Genomic DNA, 16,277 nt, shown 5'->3' on the forward strand with positions numbered 1-16,277 from the left:
AGATGATAACTAGGTTGATGCTAATTGTGTAATGTATGCAAATGTGAAATCACTATGTAATACACCTGAAACTAATATAATATTGTAAATCAACTATATTCAATTTTTAAAAACAGAGGAATTAAGTTAGTTAAAAGTGAAAGGAAGGAAGAAAGTCCCTGCCCCATGGAAGCTTAATGTCTGCTCACACTAGATGCAACTCATCACATGGAATCAATACCCTGGATTGGGTAGTCACTTAGATCTAGAGGCAGGAAATGCCACATGATTTTTCAGCACTAGAATTTTTTAGTTAACCAGTAAAGAACACAGCATTCAGTTAGTGTCTAAAGTCACAGGAAAGTCAAAGACATAGCTATAATGTCATGGATCTGAAGCCTTTTGATGGAGGTATTTACCAAAACACTCCCTCAAAGGCATATTTAATGAGATCCAGCATGAAATCAAGATGCCATTTCAAAGGAGAACTAGCAATGATGGGAGCCTAGTGACATTTAAAGAACATGGAGACTGATAGCTAATAAGAAAGCAGTTTGGAGGAGATGATGAGAAATGGAGCCAGGAGACAGTTCTGAGTGGAAAAGCAGGTGCACAGAGAGCTTTTTTATCTGGCTCTTGGGAGGCTGGGCATGTTAAAAAAGGCAGCTGGTGGAATAAACATTAGCCCAAGAGATCAGGCATCCACAAAAGCAAGGAGCAGTTCCAGATGCTAACTCACAGTCTTCATAGAGTTAAGGACACTCTGTTTTCTTTTTTTAAGGAGTCCAAACCTATTAATCTGGAATCCTGGAACAAAGAGCGAGGAAATATTTCTAGTGTCAAATTACAATCTAAAGAAGAAAAGGTCAGTCAAAATGACTAGAAGGGGACAAGAGTGCCGTGGGCACTAGTCCTAAATAGGGTTTCCCTATGTGTCTGTAAAGGTTAGGGTCAAATATTTTTTCCCAGAAATTGATATTTCAGGTTTATTTACTTGTTCCACCAAACTAGCTAAGGCTACTGAGGTCATCACCATCTTGTTCTGGAGACATAAATCTGCTATCTTAGTTCTAAATAATGGGAAATGACATCGCCTTCCATGCAGAGCAAGGCCTAAGGCTTCTTATCTCCTGTTGGTAGACTGGGCAAGTACAGAGTAGGTGCAATGTCTTCATAGACCAAGAACTCTGTCTTCTCTGTGAGCGGACCAACAATTAGAGAAAGTTGTCAAATCTCTTTCTTCACACAAGTGAAGCTGAAGCACTAATATCCACCCAGATAGAAAGCTTCCTGAGCAGTTGGTGCAGGCCGAAGGAACAGAGCCCCTTCCTTGCCAGCAGTGGTGGAGTGTGGAGCCAGGGGAAATTATTAGATTAGAAGTAGAATTTAAAGGGAAGCAGGTCAGAATAAAAGCTTATAACCTAATCATGTAATCAAACAGGTCTATAGAGGAGGATAGGAAGCATGATAAAAAGTCAACTATTTCATAGAGCATCAGGAAGCTGAAGCAGACAGACCTGTAGGCATTTCCTATCCATGAATGAATATATCCAAGGTAGCCCTTTCTGTGGGCTTCCCTGGTGGCTCAGTGGTAAAGAATCCACCTGCCAGTACAGGAGATGTGGGTTTGATCCCTGGTCCCAGAAGATTCCTTGGAGAAGAAAATGGCAACCCACTCCAGTATTCTTGCCTGGAGAATTCCCATGGACAGAGGAGCCTGGCAGGCTACAGTCCATGGGGTCACAAGAGTTGGACACAACTTAGCAACTAAACTACCACCACCACCACCACTAGGACACTTGCCTGAAGAACCCCACGGACAAAGGAACCTGGCGGGCTATGGTCCATGGGGTTGCCCGGAGTCAGACATGACTTAGGACCTGAACAACAACAGCAAGCCCTTTGTGTAAAATTCAAAACCAGGGTCATGGGTGAAGAAAGGGCCAGAGGGAAGCAGATCCCGCCTTTCCATTTCTAGGACAACATTCACCCTCTTGAGGTGAAAGCTGACTTTTCCCAATTTAATTATTTAAGACTGTATTTACTTCTCTTCTTTCTTAAATCTGGTTTCATCTCTATGAAAATTAATCCTGGAAAATGAGCACACAGTCTATATAAGCCTAGAGACCATCTCAGATTCTACGAACTGAAGGCAGTTTGTAGACAATCCCTTGAATCAGAGAAAGTATAGTCAGGAAATATTTCAGGTCTGACTTTCACTATTTATAACATTCCAATTCTCATAGTATCAGACTTGGGGAAGAATGTTCTACTCCCACTACAGTATGAAAGTTACACCTCTTTGGTCAAGAGATGGCTATGTAGTATTCAGATTTAGAACAAATTTGGTATCCCAGACATGGAGCTGGAGTGGTTTCTAATTTAAAATTAGATGTTGAGGAAAATAAATCTGGATACTATAAAAAAAAATTATACCTGTATCAGACTAAGAGGGATTTTTTAAACAATTGTCAAGCCAACACATCATATTGCCAAACCCATAAACTGCTTCAAGTAACAGATGGAATTTATATCACAGACTCTCAAACCTCATGGGGAGGGATTTTTGAGTCCAATTAACCCCTTTGCAACACTCTTTAATCTGGAGGGATATGCTCAAACTATCCAAAAATATTTTGTCTAGACTTATCCACTGCAGAATTTTCTATGGTACTTTCTCTGGACAGGGCAACATGAATTTAAGACAGTGGGCAGGGGCTGATGATATCTTTTCAGAATGTAGGTACTTTTTTCACATATTCTCAAGAATATCTCCATAACAAGTTTATAAGGCAGGTATTCCACCTCAGCTGGATCTGCCTTTCAGTCTTGCTAAGATTTCTAATGGAAGTGCCAAGCCCCAAATTAAAAGAAAATACAAAAATTTGTCAGTATGTGCTGAGCTACTACCAACAATTTCCAAAGATGGCAAAAGCTGGAGAATTAGAGTTTCATATAAAATATCATCAGTGCAATTTATGTAGACATTTTCAGTCCATTTTCGAAGAGCCTGGGAGTTTAAAAACAATCTACCTTCTTTATCATTTTATTCACATTTTGAATATTATCTCCTTCTTAAGTGGTTAAGCCAGGTCAGTTACAAAGCAGTTCATTTAGCAACTTGGTTCTTAATGGTTTTAGGTTGCAGATTGCTGCAGTATTGTGAATATGGAGTCAGGATCTCCTTGTCTGAAGGGCTTGACCTCAAGTGTCCAGGTTTCTGTGCCTGAAACCATGCAGATATGGTTCTGTGCAAAGGGAGAGAATAGGGGAAAACAGGCACCTCTCAAAGGTCCATGGCAAGACTCCAGTCCCCCACCCGGGACCGGATTTGTCTACAAGCAGAAGCATTTAGTACAAGGACATGGGAAAGAGAAGAGAAAAGGGAGACATTAAGCAAGCAAGTAACCAAGTAGAAGGGAGAGGAATGAAAGAATAAGTAGCAAATTGAAATGGGAGGAACTTGAAACTATCACAACATTGTTAATTGGCTATATACCAATATAAAATATTTTTGTGTTAAATATAAATTTATATATAAATATTTAATTGTGTATATACATATAATTTAAAAAAAAAAAAAGAAAGAGGAGGAAAACGAAAGCAGTTGACTTAGCAATTCATTGACCTTAGAATAGAAAGGAGTCAAATGGCAAAACTAAAAAAATAAAACAGAAAACTTAATAGACAAAAGTCTAGAAGGAAGTAACATGGAAATCTTATTTATGCTGGTAATCTTTCAGTGTTTCCATCACCGTTATTAAAGGATTTTTCAATAGTTCCTGAGAGTGACAGAGTTCTGTGTTCATTTCCGTGATAAACCTCTCTTATCTCCTCCCTCGACTAAGAAAGAATTTCCTGTAGGGATTGACAATTGTAGCTGGACATGATCATTGTTATTGTTACCATTAAAAGCAGCCACTGACATTTATAAGTGGCTATATATACCCTAGTAAGCACACTTCACATGCATAATATTTAGTCATCATAGCAATCCTATAGCCCTATATCAATATATTTATCCTTATTTTATAGAGGAAGAAACTGAGACTTAAAGAGGCTAAGGGACAAACCAAAGGTGGTTTACTCAGACCTGCACCATCTTGGCTTCCTGCACTTTTCTTCTGTACTATGTTAGTACTCTAGGCAAAGCAAATTTTTGGAAATAGATGATAAATGAAGTCAGGGGTCTCAGCAACTTTGAAATGAAAGTGAAAGTTGCTCATGGAATTCTCCAGGCTAGAATACTGGAGTGGGTAGCCTTTCCCTTCTCCAGGGGATCTCCCCAACCCCGGGATCGAACCCAGGTCTCCCGCAATGCAGGTGGATTCTTTAACAGCTGAGCCACAAGGGAAGCCCAAGAATACTGGGGTGGGTAGCCAGTCTCTTCTCCAGTGGATCTTCCCAACCTAGGGATCGAACCGGGGTCTCCTGTATTGCAGGCGGATTCTTTACCAACTGAGCTATGAGGGAAGCCCTTTACTAATTTAAAGCATCTTCACTACAAAGATACCTACCAAACATCTGTAGATAGTGGAGTGTAACACTTTTTATAAGGTTAAGTAAAATTAAGGCACATAATTAAAAACGGTCTCTTGTTTCAATTTTGTTTTAAAAACTTGATTGGAAGTAATCTGGAAGGAATTTCATTTAAGTGTGAATAGGAATAAGTAAGAGTCAATGATGCAGCATCGCAGTTTAAAGTTAGACCTTGGAATTAGACTGCCAATATCTCTCTGCCACCTCTTAGTCAAGTAACCTTGGGCAGTAACTTAACCTATGCTTCAGTTTCCTCATCTCTACAACAAGGAGTATGATAGTTTCAATCATAATATCATCATGAGAGTTAAAAGAATTAATAGAAGCAAAGCACTTAAAACAGTACTGATTTCCTAGTGACACCACAAAAGTGGTAGCTATTGAGATTATTTCTAGGTATTATGTATGATTTTAATTTTCTTCTTTGTGTGTTTTAAATTTCAAAAATTTTAATGTGAGTGTCATTTCAAAAAAAAAAAAGCTATAAAAATAAGTAAAAAGTAGATAGCAACAGACAATCCTACAGCTCACTTAACTGAAAGTTCTGTCCCTATTAACATTCAAAGCTCCTTTAAACACTCTTCATTTGTTTAGCTCCTTGGAAAATTTGTCTTACTGACAGGTAGGTGCCTTGTTTGCTGAAGGGAAAGCTATGTGAATTATAGCTAGCCCAAAGTCTTCCTGATGAAACTGGAGCAGATGTTTGAGAAAGTATTCGAGGTATCCAGGATCCCTTAAAGAGACAAGGTCCATCTTGAAACCATCAAGCAAAAGAAACAAACACCAATTTTCAGGTAACCTTGTGCAAATTAGACGTCAGGTAAATTAATCAAGTTTTGCTGATGCTGAGTCTTTCATTTATACAACCATTAGCAACTTGCTTTGGGCTATTAGTCTCACCATAAATATGTACTTAAGGAAATGCAAAAGCATTTACCCCCAAAGTTAACAAAACTAGATTCACAAGAAACATGGCACACACTAGGCAGCTGGGAACAAATACAGGACTTCTTCCAAGCAGATGCTTCTCAAAATATGTGGCAAACGGTATGAAGAGCACTATAAGAATTTCAAGAACCATTCTTCTAGATAAAGAAAAGCACGGAAGGAATACAGACAAAGAGCAGATGGTACACACAAGCTGTCTAAGATTTTGAAAGGAGAGATACTACAACTTGATAAAGTGGTGGCAGTTTACATACACTGTAAACAGCATCCAGCCATATGTATTGTATTTCCACAGGCTGTTTCCTATCCAACAGAAGCTCTGTTACTCTCTCAAATAGGGTCGTCTTTCTTACTGCGCATATGTGTGTGCTAAGTGGCTTCAGTCATGTCTAACTCTTTGCAACCCCACGGACTATAGCCCACCAGGCTCCTCTGTCCATGGAATTCTCCAGGCAAGAATACTGGAGTCGGTTGTCATGAGCTTCTCCAGGGGACCTTCCAGACCCAGGGATTGAACGCATGTCTCTCAACTCTCCTGCACTGGCACCTGGGAGACCCCTTTCTGACTATACTGAGCTGGAAACACTGGATATAATCTTTCATCATTAGAAATTGTAATTCAAGATATACCCAAGTCATCAATAGCTAGAAATTGGATAATAATCATTCTGTAATTAGCAATATATATTGAGACCTCCATGGGGTCGCACAGTCAGACACCACTGGGCAACTAAGCACGCACACACTGAAATCTTAAATTCTGTCCAATTCTCTTTATGGAATTTTTAAACCGCTCTTACTATAGTTGAAAATATGACAATATTCTTTGTGTTTACATGCTGAACTGTGTTTTATGACTATTTACTACCCTTAGAGCACTCTTCTAATTACCATGAGGATACACAGAAGTTGGTACTAACCTTGCAATAATGAAATGAAGCTTTACCAAAGCCAAATATCTCAGTGTTCTAAAACCACTTACTTCTACCACCTTTCCTATAATTAAATATATGGAGAAGTATTAGTATGTAAAGCACAGCTTTTGTACATCTGTCAGTTAAAAAATACACTGAAGATTTACAGGACAGCAATGGAGAAACAGACACAGACAAGAGACTTATGGACATGGGGAGAAGGGAGGACAGGGTGAGACGTATGGAAAAAGTAACACGAAAACTTACATTACCATATGCAAAATAGATAGCCAATGGGAATTTGCTGCATGGCTCAGGAAAGTCAAACAGGGGCTCTGTATCAACCTAGAGGGGTGGGATGGGGAAGAAGGGAGGGAGGTTCAAAAGGGAGGTGACGTATGTATACTTATGGCTGATTCATGTTGAAGTTTGAGAGAAAACAACAAAATTCTGTAAAGCAATTATCCTTCAGTAAGAAAAAAAATTAATTAAAAAAATATATATTTCCTGAAGGACCCCCTAATGGGACAAGAATTTCAGAGTATAATTGGAATTAGCTCACCATTAAATATGGTTTCAACTGGAATGCCATTTACAATTTGAAGAAAAATTCTAGCTCTTGTGTATTATTATGAATTTTCTGCCTGTCCATTCCTTTTTGCTTATTTTGAAAATATAACAAATATAATTAGAGTGAAAAAGGAAGATTACTCTGATTGTTTCTCTAGTTTTCTAGCCATTCACAACCTATAGATAGGTTAAAGGAATCTTAATGTAATATACATAGACTAATATGCTCTAAATGAGCATTTTCTACTTGTTCTGCTGCATTGCTAAAAGTGGGAACATGCCAACACTAAGAAAAGCTAATTATACACATTCTCCAAATTTATCATGACTTTCATCCATTAGATTCTTGCAGATGGTCTGAGTCTCTTTTCACACCCATAGCAATTACAGGGCTGCAGCCAACCTATCTATCCAAGAGATATATTAAAATCTTCACCATTTGATTAGGAATTTCCACTCCAGAGATTAATCTGCTTGACAAATTACAGTGTCTCTCTTGCCAAAATGATATTTTCCTAACACAGATGCAAACCTGCTGACAGAGTGTGTCTCATCTTCTCCCCTGCTTCAAACCCTACTACCTACCAGCAGATAATGTTCCCATCTGACTGACAGCAAGAATAAATCCCTGTGTGAAGGGAGATGGGAAAATGAAATGTTCACATTGGAGGGCACAAGTTTCTCACTTCATATTCAAGAAACGATACCAAGGTCTCCTGTGGGTGTTAGGCTGCATGCTGAAAGCCAACCACTGTGTAGAAAAATGGGTTATTTTTCCAGTGTTTCATAAGAAATTTTTCACTGAGCTAATACCAGTTTCTTTCTCAGTAGTCTTTGGAACCCAGAGACTAGACGTGAACTGAGCAATGCCACTTTGTTCTTGGAACTGCCCTCTAGCCATTCTGGCTATTATTCTGTCTCTGCTTCCTTGTACTGACAGTGGCCACTTCCTGCCTGCCCACCTCACTCCATCCCTTGCGTTTGGTTTCTGCACTCTCTTTGCTTCCACTCTACATAGAGCACTCTTTTGATACCAGTAGCCATTTTCCTGCCAAAATGTAGCTTCTGTCTTTACCTTGAGCTCCTTGCTGCATTTAGAACTCTCTTGGTCTCTTCTTGTTCTCTGACTGCCCTGTTTCTCTCTTCGTAGATAACTGTTACTCATCATTCCTGCCCTTCTGTGTGTCTCAAGGGTCTGTCCTCTGCTTATTATATTTTTATATTCTTTTCAGTCAGTGAGTTTATAAATGCTGCTGCTTCCACTGTCTCCTGAGAGGGTAATCACCAGATATCCTTCTCCAGTTCTTATTTCCCATCAGCTCCTTCTCCATTTATAAATGGCCCTAGGCATTTCCAGTGGGCGACATTCTGTCAGACCTCTCCACCATGACCCATCTGTCTTGGGTGGCCCCACACGGCATGGCTTAGTTTCACAAAGTTAGACAAGGTTGTGGTCCATGTGATCAGATTGGCTAGTTGTCTGTGACTGTGGTTTCAGTCTGTCTGCCCTCTAATGCCCTCTCTTAGTGCCTACCATCTAACTTGGGTTTCTCTTACCTTGGACTTGGCGTATCTCTTCATGGCTGCTCCAGCAAAGCGCAGCCACTGCTCCTTACCTTGGACATGGGGTAGCTCCTCTCCACAGTGCTTCTGGGCCATTGCAGCCACCATGCAGACTGGGAGCTGACTGTGGCTCAGATCATGAACTCCTTATTGCCAAATTCAGACTGAAATTGAAGAAAGTGGAGAAAACCACTGGACCATTCAGATATGACCTAAATCAAATCCCTTATGACTAAACAGTGGAAGTGAGAAATAGATTTAAGGGACTAGATCTGATAGAGTGCCTGATGAACTAAGGATGGAAGTTTGTGACATTGTACAGGAGATAGGAATCAAGACCATCCCCAAGAAAAAGAAACGCAAAAAAACAAAATGGCTGTCTGAGGAGCCCTTACAAATAGCTGTTAAAAGAAAGGAAGCTAAAAGGAAAGATATACCCATTTGAATGCAGAGTTCCAAAGAACAGCATGGAGAGATAAGAAAGCCTTCCTCAGCGATCAATGTAAAGAAATAGAGGAAAACAATAGAATGGGAAAGACTAGAGATCTCTTCAGGAAAATTAGAGATACCAAGGGAACATTTCATGCAAAGATGGGCTCAATAAAGGACAGAAATGTTAGGGACCTAACAGAAACAGAAGGTATTAAGAAGAGGTGGCAAGAATACACAGAAGAACTGTACAAAAAAGATCTTCACAAACCAGATAATCACAATGGTGTGATCACTCACCTAGAGCCAGACATCCTGGAATGTGAAGTCAAGTGGGCCTTAGGAAGCATCACTATGAACAAAGCTAGAGGAAGTGATGGAGTTCCAGTTGAGTTATTTCAAATCCTGAAAGATGATGCTGTGTAAGTCCTGCACTTAATATCCCAGCAAATTTAGAAAACTCAGCAGTGGCCACAGGACTGGAAAAGGTCAGTTTTCATTCCAATCCCTAAGAAAGGAAATGCCAAAGAATGCTCAAACTACCGCACAATTGCACTCATCTCACATGCTAGTAAAGTAATGCTCAAAATTCTCCAAGCCAGGCTTCAGCAATACATGAACCGTGAACTTCCAGATGTTCAAGCTGGTTTTAGAAAAGGCAGAAGAACCAGAGATCAAATTACCAACATCCGCTGAATCATGGAAAAAGCAAGAGAGTTCCAGAAAAGCATCTATTTCTGCTTTATTGACTATGCCAAAGCCTTTGACTCTATGGATCACAATAAACTGTGGAAAATTCTGAAAGAGATGGGAATACCAGACCACCTGACCTGCCTCTTGAGAAATCTGCATGCAGGTCAGAAATCAACAGTTAGAACTGGACTTAGAACAGACTGGTTCGAATTAGGAAAAGGAGTATGTCAAGGCTGTATATTGTCACCCTGGTTATTTAACTTATATGCAGAGTACATCATGGGAAACTGTGGGCTGGAAGCAGCACAAGCTGGAATCAAGATTGCGGGGAGAAATTCCAATAACCTCAGATATGCAGATGACACCACCCTTATGGCAGAAACCAAAGAAGAACTAAAGAGCCCCTTGATGAAAGTGAAAGAGGAGAGTGAAAAAGTTGGCTTAAAGCTCAACATTCAGAAAACGAAGATCATGGCATCTGGTCCCATCACTTCTTGGGAAATAGATGGGGAAACAGTGTCAGACTTTATTTTTTGGAGCTCCAAGGTCACTGCAGATGGTGATTGCAGCCATGAAATTAAAAGACACTTACTCCCTGGAACTTTCCCTGGAAGGAAAGTTATGACCAAGCTAGATAATATATTAAAAAGCAGAGACATTACTTTGTCAACAAAGGTCCATCTAGTCAAGGCTATGGTTTTTCCAGTGGTCATGTATGGATGTGAGAGTTGGACTATAAAGAAAGCTGAGTGCCGAAGAATTGGTGCTTTTGAACTGTGGTGTTGGAGAAGACTCTTGAGAGTCCCTTGGACTGCAAGGAGATCCAACCAGTCCATCCTAAAGGAGATCAGTCCTGAATGTTCATTGGAAGGACTGATGTTGAAGCTGAAGCTCCAATACTTTGGCCACCTGATGCAAACAGCTGACTCATTTGAAAAGACCCTGATGCTGGAAAAGGTTGAGGGCAGGAGGAGGAGGGGACGACAGAGGATGAGATGGTTGGATGGCATCACAAACTCAATGGACATGAATTTGGGTATACTCCGGGAGTTGGTGATGGACAGGGAGGCCTGGCGTGCTGCAGTCCATGGGGTCACAAAGAGTCGGACACTTTGAGCAACTGAACTGAACTGAAATAGGCATTTCCATTTGTATAACCTGTTATAACCTCAAATTCAACCTATTATAAACTAACATTTTCATCTTTTTTTCCAAATTAACTCTCCTTCCCCATCACTCCACTTCTATTCTGGATATCACCACGACTGAGCTACTGAACTGAACTGAAAGATACAATACATATAAAATGCCTAGCAGTATTTCACAGGAATAAGTCCTCAATTACTACTACCTATCATGTATTATTATTATCATTACTATTACATTTATTCTTATTTTCAGTAGCGCACGCGCGCGCGCGTGTGTGTGTATGTGTAAGTTGCTTCAGTCATGTCCAACTCTGTGTGACCCTATGGACTATACGTTGCCAGGCACCTTGGTCCATGGGATTATCCAGGCAAAAATACTGGAGTGGATTGCCATGCCCTCCTCCAGGGCGTCTTCCAGACTCAGGGACAGAGCTTGCATACCTTATTTCTTTTGCATTGGCAGCGTGGTTCCTTATCACTAGTGACACTTAGGAAGCTCATTTTCAGTAGTAGTTACAGCATTAAAAAGATGACTACAACCATTTTTGTTGTTGGTATCTTGCATTTAGGCATTTGTAATTGTTTTATTTTTCTTCTTCATTTTAGGAGAGCAGGTAGTTAGTTTGCCTTTATTTTTGTATCACTGTATCCTCAGCATTTAGAACAATCCAAAGAAAAAGACCTAATAAATAGTCTTTCCTGGTTTTGCCGACTGAGAGGCAAAGAAAGAGAGTCAGAAACCTGGAGTAAAAAGATCGTATTCACATATTATTGGTTTTTATAGGTACTTTATTTAAGGTATGAAATTCTGAGTCTTTGAACATTCAATGAATGATAATTGAGCTGACATTTCCCATTTGAATCCTCAGAAAGGTAGATAGAAGGTACTTCCAATAAATTTGAACTGATACAAAAACTGATCAGGTCAAAAATCAAAAAATTAAAATGCTAAATTATTTTGTATCTCTGTAAAATTGTTACAATTAGAAATGTTTTCTCCTTCAGTATCACTGGAAACACAAAACATAATAGCAAACAAGCATAATTCAGTATTTTATTCTCAATTTGTTTTGCCATGTTAACATGAGCTTTTATGGTTTAGATTTGGGAAACTGTCTCTTTAGATTCTTTTGATCCATTTTTTTATTTTATATTGTTTCATTAAAATTATTTCTCTTCTTACTTATTTTGAGTATTTTATTTATTAATCTTTTTTCTGTATATTTAATTCTTCTTTTCCAGAAAGTCTGATTTTGGCACTTTAAAGTGTATTCATGTGCTGAAATGCAATGTTAGTGCATCTCTGATTGTAGAGAGTATCTTGCTTTCAGTTTTTCAGCTCTAATCAGTCTCCAAGTTACACCTCCCAGAAACTGCAGAATCTAGACGTATGGTGGGAAAGTACTAGTCCTGATTCCAGTTCTGGCCTTTGGTAGCTGTCTGAAGTTGGGCTGGTTGCTTACAGTATGTAGAAGCCTTTGGGTGATGATGAAGAAAGCCAACTTCAGAGCCCACCAGCCTGAGTCTAAGCCCTGCCTCAAGATGGGCATGATAACAATGCCCACCATCCTGAGTCTAAGCCCTGCCTCAAGATGGGCGTGATAACAATGCCCACACGTACATTACAAACATGAACGGAGTTAATAAATATAAAGTACTTATGACACTGCCTGTCATGTAGTAAGAGCTGGGTGTGAGAAATAAAAGGATTTCAGTGAGATGACGATGCTAACAGTGGTGGTGGCTAACACTTGAGGACTCACTGCATGCCAGACCATTTTTTACTGTATGAACTCATTTAATCACCACAACAACTTACAAAGTAGGTACAGTTATTGTCTTTATTTTTTTTAAGAGAAAAATTAAATCCAGAGAAATGAATTAAATTAATAATTAATAAAATTTATTTTTAAACCAGTGACATATGATGCAAAGGAGCCCAGTACATGACTAGGTCTCACTAAACGTCATATGTTACCTTACTAATCTCCAGCATCTGCTCAAAAACTGTTTTTATGTAGCCGTCACGTTTGACCTCCTCTTGCAAAGTTCTATGATGGAGGCATTTATTTCTGTCTTCTCTGTTCTTTAGAAATGTGTCAATGGCTCAGTAATTCTTTTCAAATGTTAGTCTGTATATGGATAACAGATTTGAAGATAAGATAACTTTCCACTTTCTTTTTTGCACCTATATCCTAAATGAGGGCTTCCCAGAGGCACAGCGGTAAAGAATCCACATGCCAATGTAGGAGACTCAGGAGACTCAAATTCAATCCCTGGGTCAGCAGGATCCCCTGGAGGAAGAAATGGTAACCCACTCTAGTATTCTTGCCTGGAAAATTCCATAGACAGAGGAGCCTGGCAAGCTACAGTTCATGGCGTTGCAAAGTCCTGTACAAGACTGAGTGAACACACATACACATGCTGAATGAAATCTGTACAGTATAAGTAAATAACTTGAGCAGTGCCTAGGTTTGAATCTTGCCATACCATTTTCTAGCTATGTAACCTTGGACAAGTTTTTTCATTAATTTTCTCAGTCTCAGTGAAGAAATCCATTCAGAAAACAGAGGTGATAAAGAGTTGCCCTCATAAACTTGTTGTAAGTAGTAAATAATACAATGCATTCAAAGCCCTTAGTACAGATAGTAACATGGACATTCACTAAATAAACAGCAAAATGGGGGGGAAGAGAAATTTCTTCCTATTATTGTCTCTAACATGTACTTTTCCCAAGGGTCATAGTCCTAAAGCCACTAAATAAATGTCTCATCAGTTGAGTCACTTATTTCTGCTATAAGTCTGGAAATATATCCTTATTAACACTGAATGTCTGGCAAGCTGGCTTCTGAATTTAAACATCACATATTAACTTTCTGTATTTTATAGAGAGCTCCATGGTTTATATATCTTTCACCATTCTTAGGATTAGTCTTTTTCCTTAACAACTTTTCTCAGGCAAGCATAGATTCACTCCATCTACGCCTTCTTCATTCTCATCACACTTGAGAGCCACACCTCTCAATATCTCCGCCATCACTCTCAAATACAAAGGGATCTGACCCAACACTACCAGGCCATCTCAAGAGACTGATTCACACAGAGAAATTCTTACTATTTCAGCCTCTCACCCCTGGTGAATGCCTGAACTAACCTTATAACAAATTCAGCTTTGGTGAATAGAATAAAGTTGTTTTGTCCACAAAGACTCCTAGTGTCAGAGATATCAAAGTGGGAAATATGAGCTTTGCCTCTGAGAGCAATGCCCTCAGCTTCCCAACAGTGACGAAGCTTTCTTTCCTCAGAAGTATTGGCTGTTTCCTCTAGGGTGACCTGGTGGAGCCTCCCATAGTGCCTACCCAGCCTTCAGTTATTGACTCCACCACAAAAAGGAGAGGCTGGCGTACATCCACCCAGCCTCCTTCACACTCACTGACAGCTGAACAAGCCCCACACTTCTCTCTCCAAATGATTGGCAACGCCAGCAGAAACTTGGAACAGCAGGCAGACAAAGAAAAACAATTTAATTTCTCTCTGACTGGCTGCTCCTTTCCAAATGTGACAGCTTTTCTAACCAAATGGCTCATATTCTAGTCAGTTAAGACTGAGGTAGAAACAGGGTGAACAGTGACACCAAATGGTTAGAAAGGGTGTTTATAAGGAAGGGTGTTTCTATCTCATCTCTCAGCCTCTCATCAGAAACAACTGGGGTGGCTTACAAAGATAAATATTAAGCAACAAGATAACAAATTAAAAATAGGCAGTAGATAAGGAAAGGAAATAAAACAAAGAAAGAGAAGTTACTTTAGACCACAAATTTGACTTCAGTCTTTCTAACAGTGGATAAGGGGAAAGGGAACTTGTTCAATTTCAAAGATGTATAATTCCTACTGAATCTGTAATGACAGAAATTTCTAATAAGGGGCTCTTAAATATCTATTGACATGTAAGGACCTTGGAAATCTGTTACATTCTTTGCTTTTCTCTTCATGTGAATCTTCACTTTTTTGTCTCATTATCTTCTCTAAATCTAACTTATTGGATTTTTATTTGTGACTTATGCTGCTAAGTCACTTCAGTCGTGTCCGACTCTGTGCGACCCCATAGACGGCAGCCCACCAGGCTCCCTCGTCCCTGGGATTCTCCAGGCAAGAACACTGGAGTGGGTTGCCATTGGGACTTCTAGAACATACTTAATTACAGTCTTTACTCAGTCACTGCCCAATTAAAACCAGGCAAGTAGACAAGTAGATCAGTTGTTCACTATTTTTTTTTTTTCTTTTAAGAAAACACACCCATGGAAACCCCAGTGAGCAAAAAGGGAAAAAATGCAGGCATTGCTGTTTGGCAGGATTAACCATTCATAATGATGTTTGGAACATCTTTAATCTAATCAACATTGTCAAACTATTTTAATCTACATAAGAAGTTCAAACATTAAATTTGTTTTAATATGGACTTACTGAAGAAATGGTAGGCAGCAGACCATGTTAGAGAAAGCAGAACTAAGTGATATGGACAGGAAACAGCCTAGGGAAAAAAACAAACAAAAAAAAGGTCACCAAGAAAGATACGGAAGTTCCAATTAAAGAAGAAATGGGAAAGAGGCACGGGGAGAGAGGTGGGAGGGAGCTAAATCATAGGAAGTAAAAACATGGCCGCTGTCAGGTTACTAGTGAGTTAAGCAAAAAGGTGGAAATGGAGAACAAGATGAAAGAGACAGATAGGAGATGGTGAAGAAAATGAAACTTTGAGTCAGGAAGAGAGGAAGTCTAAGAATGCTTTTAAAATAACAGCTGGAAATTTTAGCATACTCAAAGTTTCAAGTGCCTGAAAGTACAGAGAATGTGGAAAGAAACAAGTACTTGGCTCAGAACGGACTCTTAAGAAACACTTGGTAGGTTTTGGTTGCTGTTGAGACAGAAGAGAGATAAGGGAGTGGAAACAAGATTAGAATTTGTAGAAGAAAGAGACAGAGTGAAGTAACTTTCTTTCATGCTCCATATTCTTTCCATCATGTGATGTAAAGGGGTGATTTCCCAGAGAATTATGGGAATGATTAAAATGTGAGAAAATAAGACCTCTGAGAAAAGGTTAAATAAAATCCAGTCTATTCCCCATAAAAGAATAGATGAATGGTGATTAACAATTTCTTTTTATGTTCATAAGTCATGCTGCTAGCCATTGCTCAGACATAGAAGTGAGTCCACGTTAAAGCTATTTACCCCTCGATCATAAGGAAATGAGAAGCTAAAAACTCCTCCTCTCCCACTTTATTCACATCTCTAGCACATTGGATATAATTTTTTATGACTTTTTTCACATGTGCTTTCCCTTCCAGACTATGAGTCCTCCAAGATGAGGGAGCGTGTATATTTATTTCATGTGAAAATACGTATACTCACGCTTAGTACTCAATATACTTCTCTTGTGTATTTATGCCCTGACTTTTTTCAGGAAAGATTTAACGTGTTGCTTGGTTTTTGTTGGGAGA

Source organism: Bos mutus, chromosome 6 (assembly GCF_027580195.1).
Source record: "Bos mutus isolate GX-2022 chromosome 6, NWIPB_WYAK_1.1, whole genome shotgun sequence".
Taxonomy (NCBI): Eukaryota; Metazoa; Chordata; class Mammalia; order Artiodactyla; family Bovidae; genus Bos; species Bos mutus.